The sequence below is a fragment of the Salvelinus fontinalis genome, chromosome 1 (genome assembly GCF_029448725.1).
Source record: "Salvelinus fontinalis isolate EN_2023a chromosome 1, ASM2944872v1, whole genome shotgun sequence".
Classification (NCBI taxonomy): domain Eukaryota; kingdom Metazoa; phylum Chordata; class Actinopteri; order Salmoniformes; family Salmonidae; genus Salvelinus; species Salvelinus fontinalis.
In genome coordinates this window covers 70,145,986-70,154,991 of record NC_074665.1, presented here as the reverse complement: position 1 = coordinate 70,154,991, position 9,006 = coordinate 70,145,986, and positions in this window count along the sequence as shown.

Genomic DNA, 9,006 nt, shown 5'->3' with positions numbered 1-9,006 from the left:
GAGGGTTAGTATGTGTGTTTGTTTGTGTGTGTGTGTAGGTTGTGACAGATGTCATTAACCCACGCTCCGTCTGGACCTGTACTCAGTCTGCTGCCAGAACTGTGTGTGTGTTCTCTTGTCAGTTGGTTGCTTGTTTGTTTGTGTGTGATGGGAGGAAGACCTCCAGCAGAGCAGAAGGGGTGACCGGGACCACTACGGCCCCACTCACCTGCTCCCTCCCTGGGGCTAGGCCGGCAGAGAGCTGCCAGAAGGCCTGGAGGTTGGCTGGGAGGGGTGGATATGGCAGAGAGAGGTGTTCCTATGTTTCTTTGTCTCTCTACACACACAGACACACACACACACACACTCTGGTCTTCCGGTAGTTCTGACTCAAGATAGGTCCAGACCCAGCACACACACACACACACACACACACACACACACACACACACACACACACACACACACACACACACACACACACACACACACACACACACACACACACACACACACACACACACACACACACACACATACACACACACATAAACGCACACACACAGGTTTTATTTACAGGACTTGATAGCTTTAACACAGATCTAGGATCCGTTGTGTAATCCCAGAGCCATTCACTTTGTAATGGATTTATCCATCTCCTCTCATATCCCCAGACAATAAGAACTGACTGGCTATTGTAGTCAGAAGGGAGACAAAGGTCTGGTCTGTTTCTCCCTCTCTTTGTTCAATCTTCATTGCTGTCTTCCCGCAATCTTGTCTCTAACCCTTATCTTTCTCTCTGTCCCTCTGTTTCTCTTTGTCTAGCTCTTATCTTTCTCTCTATCTCCATACCTCTCTCCTTCTACCTCTTATTTTATCACATTCATTAAACTAGACCTCCTTCCCCCTCTAACAAGCTTTTTGATTGGTTTAGCAGTTTTTAAAAACATGTAATAACTTTTAGACAGCAGGCCTGATAAAAAGCGAGAGGGAGACAGACAGACAGACAGACAGACAGACAGACAGACAGACATTCAGACAGACAGACAGACAGGCAGACAGACAGGCAGACAGACAGACAGACAGACAGACAGGCAGACAGGCAGACAGGCAGATAACAGCGGACAGACAGATAACAGCGGACAGACAGATAACAGCGGACAGACAGATAAAAGCGGACAGATAACATTGGAGATGGAGGGAGGACAGAAGGGTTAAAAGAACAAGTACAGAGAGAGTGTGAGGTATGTAGATGGATATAGAGGAAGAGATTAGCTAAGGCTGTGTATGTGTGTGGTTGCGAGCGTCTTTGTGTGTTCAGTTGATTGAGTTGCTGTTTGAGTTGAGAGCTTTAGTTGTAGGAGTGATAGCATCCTTCATGGAGACAGAGATCTTGTCTCAGTGCTGCATCATCAGTTATTAAACCATGATCCATAGTCAGTTATTGTTAATTGGCAAACTTTCCTCCCTCCCTGGGTCTCAATGGTGATTTTCCACTGATCCACGGTGCTTAAGATCCTTGAGTTCTCACATTCTCCCTTTCCCTCTTTAAAGCCTGAAGTTACACAGATCCTCTCCTCCTTGTCTTCTCCTTCTCACCTCCTCCACCCCCCATCCACTGTGTATGTGACAATAAAACCTATACTTTTTATTTGATTATCCCCGTTTCCCATTCCACCATGTTTGGAAAGCAAAGCAAACGTCTCCCGCCCACATCCACGTCTGGAACACAAATATTACTTTTACATCATCATCATCATCAGGGTTGAAAACTGATTAGACCTCATTAACATTCTCCTCGTTATGGTGTGGAGGGTGGAGGGGAGGTCCGGTATTGGGGGCTAGTTGTGAAAAATTGACATGGGCTGATGGAAGATTGACTCATTTACATTTTAGTCATTTAGCAGACACTCATATCCAGAGCGACAGTTAGTGCATTCATCTTAAGATAGCTAAGTGAGAAAACCACATGACAGTCATAGTCGGTAAGTTTTTCATCAATAAAGTAGTTATCAGCAAAGTCAGTGCAAGTAAGAAAAGACAAGTACGAGAGAAGAAGGGAGGAGGACAGAGATAAAAGGAGGGGAGGTAAAGGATAATAGACGTGGGTAGAATATGAGAACATTTGTGAGCGAGGTTAGAAGAGAAGATAAGGTTTTTGTGTCTGTATGGGGGCAGCTGGAATACTGAGGAGAGTTGATGGACTCAAAGGAGTAAGAGAGGAACAGAGAGGAGGGCAGGGGAGGAAAGGAGGTAAAAGTTAGAAAAGGAAGGGTGGAAGGAAGGAGGAGAGCTGAGGTAGCAGAACATTGGTTCTAAATACTCAGAGGAATTCTTCCAATTTTCCTAAACTTTTAAATCTGCATATCATAGCCCTAACCAGTCTCTAACTCTCTGTGAACTCACTCCACAGCCAACTAACTCACCCCATAATTCACATTATGTTACACACACCCCAAAAAATGGTGAGTTAAAAACAACACAATTTGGGTTATTTGGTAATCTAGCGCTGGGTAAATATTGGACAGAACACATGCTGCATTATTTTGACCCAGCCAGTTGGGTTGCGTGAATAACCCAACATGTTGGGTGGTTGGGAGTACCCAAACATGGGTTCATTTAACCATCAGTTGGGTAATTTGTACTGTCACTCTGTTTGACCTGGCAGCTGTTTTTTGTAATGTAATCATTAAATTATGTTCAGGGGGTGTGGCTTATTAGTGCGTTGCTTTCAGATAGATCTTATTGGCCACCCATTAGACTAAAGGTCATTCCTGTGCATGTAAATTTAACATACTACAAACTCAAATGTTCCTTTTTTTGTATTTTAAACATTTTTCTAGAATATTATGATTATTTATTGCATATTAAATTAAGGAATACCACCTCATTGCACGATATTGAACTCCACCTTATTGTATCCCAGCAATGGGACTTACATAGGCTTTTAGGGAACTCATACACTTCTGTAAGGCTCATTAAAACTAGAACAATATCAATCTTCGACCTTAACATGCAATAACTATACCACAAAACAGATTAACAGAAATGACATTTACTCTCACAGTTGGCCAAAAATTACTTTCTGAAAGCCACGCCCTTACTAAGCCAAGCCTCCAGTCTTCTGATCTGACCCCTTGCTATTTGTTTATAAAACAACCCAACTTAGTGACCCAATGCCTGCAACGCAGCGGTTGGGTCAACCAAACAACCCAGCATTGTTTAGAGTGTGCAGTGCCTCAAAGTATAAACACCCCTTGATTTTTTTCACAATTTGTTGTGTTACAAAGTGGGATTCAAATTATTTTTTATTTTATTTTTTTGTCAACAAACTACACAAAATACTCTGTAATATCAAAGTGGAAGAATACAAAAATAAAATATGTTAAACAAAACACTAATATATCTTGATTAGTTTAGAATTCAATGACCTGAGTCAATACATGTTACAATCACCTTTGACAGCAATTACAGCTGTGAGTCTTTCTGGGTAAGTCTCTAATATTGCTAGACAACCATTTACAGGTCTTGCCATAGATTTTCAAGCCAATTTAATTAAGTTAAAACTAGTTTGGCAACTTAGGAACATTGACTGTCTTCTTGGTAAGAAACTCAAGTGTTGATTTGGCCCTGTGTTTTTGTCACGTGTGCTGCCTTTCTGGCCTCTAGGTCACCAGGCTGCTCGCTATGGTGCACACTTATCACCATCGTTACGCGCGCCTGCGCGTCATCAGACTCACATGTACTCCATAACCTCCTTGATTACCTGCCCTATATATGTCACTTAATTTGGTTCCTTCCCCAGGTGTCATTGTATCTTTTGTTTTCCTGTCTGTGTGTTGATTGTGGTTCTTGTTTTGGTCATTTGTTTATTAAATTATGCACTCCCTGAACTTGCTTCCCGACTCCTGGCACACACGTTAGTTTTTAAGTTATTGTCCTGCTGGTAGTGGAATTCATCTCACAGACAAGAAGATGATTGGTTTGCCACATTTTCTTGCAGTATTACTTTAGTGCGTTGTTGCAAACAGGATGCATGTTTTGGAATATTTTTATTCTGTACAGGCTTCCTTCTTTTTTGACTCTGTCAATTAGGTTATTATTGTGGAGTAACTACAATGTTGTTGATCTATCCTCAGTTTTCTCCAGCCATTAAACTCTGTAAAATAAAGGTTAAATAACTCTAACTGTTTTACCATTAGCCTCATGGTGAAATCCCTGAGCGGTTCTCTTCATTTACGCAAGTGAGTTAGGAAGGACGCCTGTATCTTTTGTAGTGACTGGGTGTAAACAATCCAAAGTGTAATTAACAACTTCACCATGCTCAAACGAATAGTCAATGTCTGCTTTTTGTATTTGTACCCCTCTACCAATAGGTGCCCTTCTTAGTGAGGCATTGGACAACATCCTTGGTCTTTGTTGTTGAATCTGTGTCTGAAATTCACTGCTTGACAGTATAATTGTATGTGTGCGGTACAGAGATGAGGTAATCAAAAAAATATTTTAAACACAATTATTGCATACAGAATGAGTTCATTCAGTTTATCTTACTTGTTAAGCACATTTTTACTCCTGAACTTATTTAGACTTGCCATAACAAAGGGTTTGAATATTTATTGACAAAACATTTCAGCTACAAATGTTTTAATTTGCAAAAATGTTAAAAACATAATTCCACATGATCAAATCGAATTGTATTTGTCACATGCACCGAATACAACAGATTTTACAGTGAAATGCTTACTTACAAGCCCTTAACCAACAATACAGTTTTAAGAAAAATAGTGTTAAGTAAAAAATAGATAAGTAAAAATAACATAATTAAAGAGCAGCAGTAAAATAACAGTAGCGAGGCTATATACAGGGGGTACCGGTACAGAGTCAATGTGCGGGGGCACTGGTTAGTCGAAGTAATTGAGATAATATGTACATGTAGGTAGAGTTAAAGTGACTATGCATAGAAAATAAGCAGAGAGTAGCAGCAGCGTAAAATAATGGGGGGGACAATGCAAATAGTCTGGGTAGCCATTTGATTAGCTGTTTAGGAGTCTTTTGGTTTGGGGTTAGAAGCTGTAAAGAAGGCTTTTGGACCTAGACTTGGTGCTCCGGTACCGCTTGCCGTGCGGTAGCAGAGAGAACAGTCAATGACTAGGGTGGCTGGAGTCTTTGACAATTTTTAGGGCCTTCCTTTGAATGCCTGGTATAGAGGTCCTGGATGGCAGGAAGCTTGGCCCCAGCGATGTACTGGGCCGTACGCACTACCCTCTGTAGTGCCTTGCAGTCGGAGGCCGAGCAGTTGCCATACCAGGCAGTGATGCAACCCGTCAGGATGCTCTCGATCGTGCAAATGTAGAACTTTTTCAGGATCTGAGGACCTATGCCAAAAATTCTCAGTCTCCTTAGGGGGATTAGGCTTTGTGTTTGGACCATATAGTTTGTTGGTGATGTGAACACCAAGGGACTTGAAGCTCTCAACCTGCTCCACCACAGCTTTGTCAATGAGAATGTGGGCGTGCTCGGTCCTCCTTTTCCTGTAGTCCATAATCATCTCCTTTGTCTTGATCACATTGAGGGAGAGGTTGTTGTCCTGGCACCACATGGCCAGGTCTCTGACCTCTTCCCTATAGGCAGTCTCATCATTGTCAGCGTGGCAGATGTGTTGTTACCTACACCTACTACCTGGGGGCGGCCCATCAGGAAGTCCAGGATCCAGTTGCAGAGGAGGTGTTTAGTCCCAGGGTCCTTAGCTTAGTGATGAGCTTTGAGGGCACTATGATGTTGAATGCTGAGCTGTGGTCAATGAATAGCATTCTCACATAGGTGTTCCTTTTGTCCAAATGGGAAAGGGCAGTGTGGAGTGCAATAGAGATGGCATCATCTGTGAATCTGTTAGAGCGGTATGCAAATTGGAGTGGATCTAGGGTTTTGGGGATAATGGTGTTGATGTAAGTACAGACATTAAAAAGCCTTGCATTTTTGTTAGATTACTGTTGAAAAAGATTGCCAATTGTTTTGCCTGTGTTGGCCACACACAACACTACAGACCATGTCTAGTACCTCTCGGGATGGCTTTGTGATGTCCTGTGTCATCACACCATTCAGACAGCTATTGGAGAGGCCAGAATAATCTGCTCAAGACCAAGGGAGTTAGAGACGTGAGAGTTGTGTCGTTTCTTTAGTGACAGAGACATCTAGTGGATCTGTCTGAGCATTACAACAGATGAATGAAATCTTCCAATGGAGTTCTCCATTCATAAGTGCACATCCGTAGTAAAAATGTTGCAATGGAAAACGAAACAATCTTTCCTTTTGGGATTTCAGTCTGTTTTCTTTTATTTGGTGTCTAATGAATACACCCCTGCTGTAGCGTCAATGGAGTCCTGGGGTGGGTGTTATTCCTCTTTTAGACACCAGATGGCTGCAGTAGACTGGGTTTGTGGATCCGAGGAAACGTGCCATCTCAATGTCAGGCAATCCTTTAAACACATTGGGACTATCATAACCAACATTCCTAATCTGGTTTTGAACCTCAGTCTCATATTACTTAAGCCATATAACAGTGTACAAAATGCACTGACCATGATATGAGCAACATTGTCCATGTCATTATTTATTATTTAAGTCTAACTTTCTTTAAAGCCCTGATGCAGTCTTTTTAAATTTACTTTTGAATTATCACTGTAAGTCTAATAAATCCCTGAGTGTGTTTATTTCATTATTTTAATCATTTAATTCACTGAGCCTTCTTTTGCCATTGAAATGCTAAGGCTGATTGTGTGGGCATGTTGATACAAATTAAAATATATTTACATACAACATTTTGAAGAAAAAAATATGTATACAAAAAAAGATATCATAATATCGTCTTTGTATCTCAAAATCATTGTAATGTAGTTAACATAAAAAATCAAATGAAAATTATTCAAATCTAAAAGACAAAATTCCACCATTAGATCATGGGAAAAGGCAGCACTTGAATGCTGCACTTGAATCATTACCACGGTGAATGGCTAGGCCTACTATGCTATGAAACCACACACTATTGCAGAGACTTTGATAATACCAACCGCAACTGATATGGTGAAAACAATGTGTAGGGAGGCACATAAACTCAATAGCTTTGTTAGATAACAATGTTCAACAAATCATTTATGCTATTGCTAGCAATCAAGAGGTAACAGACTGAACAACTCAAAAACTCAGCAGCTTATGCTCTACAAATGGATGTTAGCTGTGAGGGCCCAGATGCCTTTGCATTGATTTTTGTTCGCTATACATGTAGGAGGATGCTATTTACCAGGACATATTGTTCTGTCTCACGATTCCTGAGCATGAAACAGCACAGGGGATGTTCAGTGTGCTGCGTGGCTATATTGATGAAAAACAGATGGAATGGTGGGCATTTGCACAGATGGGGCTCCATCTATGGCAGGACGGCGGGCAGGCCTCTGCACTTTAGTTATGAACGTGTGTCTCACTCTGCCATATGGACGCATTGTATGATCCACCGGGAGCAACTGGTGGCAAAAGAACTGAGCACAGAACTCGGAGATATACTGCAGCAGGTAACTTCGATTGTAAACAACATCAAACCACATCCCCTGCACGCACGCCTGTTCGCAGAACTATGTAGAGATATGGGATCAGAGTATGACAATATTCTATTTCACACCAAGGCTTGGTGGTTCTCGAGGTGGAGTTTTGGAGAAACATTTTTTAATTGAGAGATGAACTGTTGTCATATACAATGGATGAAAAAAAACTTGAATTACTTTTGTGTAATGAAAAGAAAATGTGTCTCCTTGCCTATGTAACAGACATATTTGGTAAACTGAACAAACTGAACGCAAGCATGAAGTGGAAATACAAAAACATTCTTCAGACAGAATCACTGGATTCAGAGGAAAGAATTCTTATTGGAGAGAGTCTTTCAAAAGCGAACCATGCCCCCTTCCCTCGGCTGTGCAGGTTTCTAACAGAAAACAGCATCAGTAAGTGTCTCACACGAGTGATGACTGCTCACCTCCAATGCTTGGAAGAGCACTTTGTGACATACTTCCCAATCCGTCTGACTGTGATCCTGGCTCAGTTGACATGCCGGTAAGTGAAATCGAACAGCTGATCGAGCTGTTATGTGACCGGATGCTGCACACAACGCATTCACTGGTCACTAGGAAGGAGCCTTGGTTCATGACTCAAAGGTAATACCCTGCCGTCTCCTTCTAAATATTAATGCAGCGTTCAAAACAACTGGAACCCTGAAAAAACAATACATCCTTTTGAATTGTCATCCAACTCGGGATTCCAACTCGGGAACTCGGGCCTCTTTCTAGAGCTTCGACTTGCTGACCTGAAGATCACTGACGTCATAATTTGACCTTGTATTTTTCAGAGTTCCTAGTTGTCTCAAAAGCACATAAAACTCATGGTACCCTTCGCCAGCTCATATCTGTGTGAAGCTGGATTCAGTTCTCTTGTTAAAACCATATATTGATCCAGGTTGGTTGTGACAGCAGAGATGCATCCAACATGCATCAAGCACACCTATCTAATTAGTGGTGGTGAGATAAGAGACATTAAGTCAGACTAATTTGCAATTGACTATCATAGCCCACATTAAAATGATGTGATGGTGAGTTGAGAAGACAATCAGAAATACTGTCAGCATGTTTTAAATTGACTGCCATAAACATAAACATTGACTGTTAATTACATACATTTTTCACATGGTTGCGGTCGTGAGAATTTACAAATATCAAAATGGGGTTGTGGGCCAGAAAAGTTTGGGAACCCTTGCTTTAGAGCCCTCAAACTCAATTTTGGATCTTGAAGCCAATTTCACTCATTTTATTAATTGATTCCCTCTAATCAGGGACCAATTTAGACCTGGCACACCAGGTGGGTGCAATCAATTATCAGGTAGAAAAGAAAACCAGCAAGCTCGTAGGGTAAGAGTTTAATACCCCTGCTCTAGAGCTTACCCCTTCAAAGTAGGAGAATACATATCCAAATAAAAGATGACTGGTC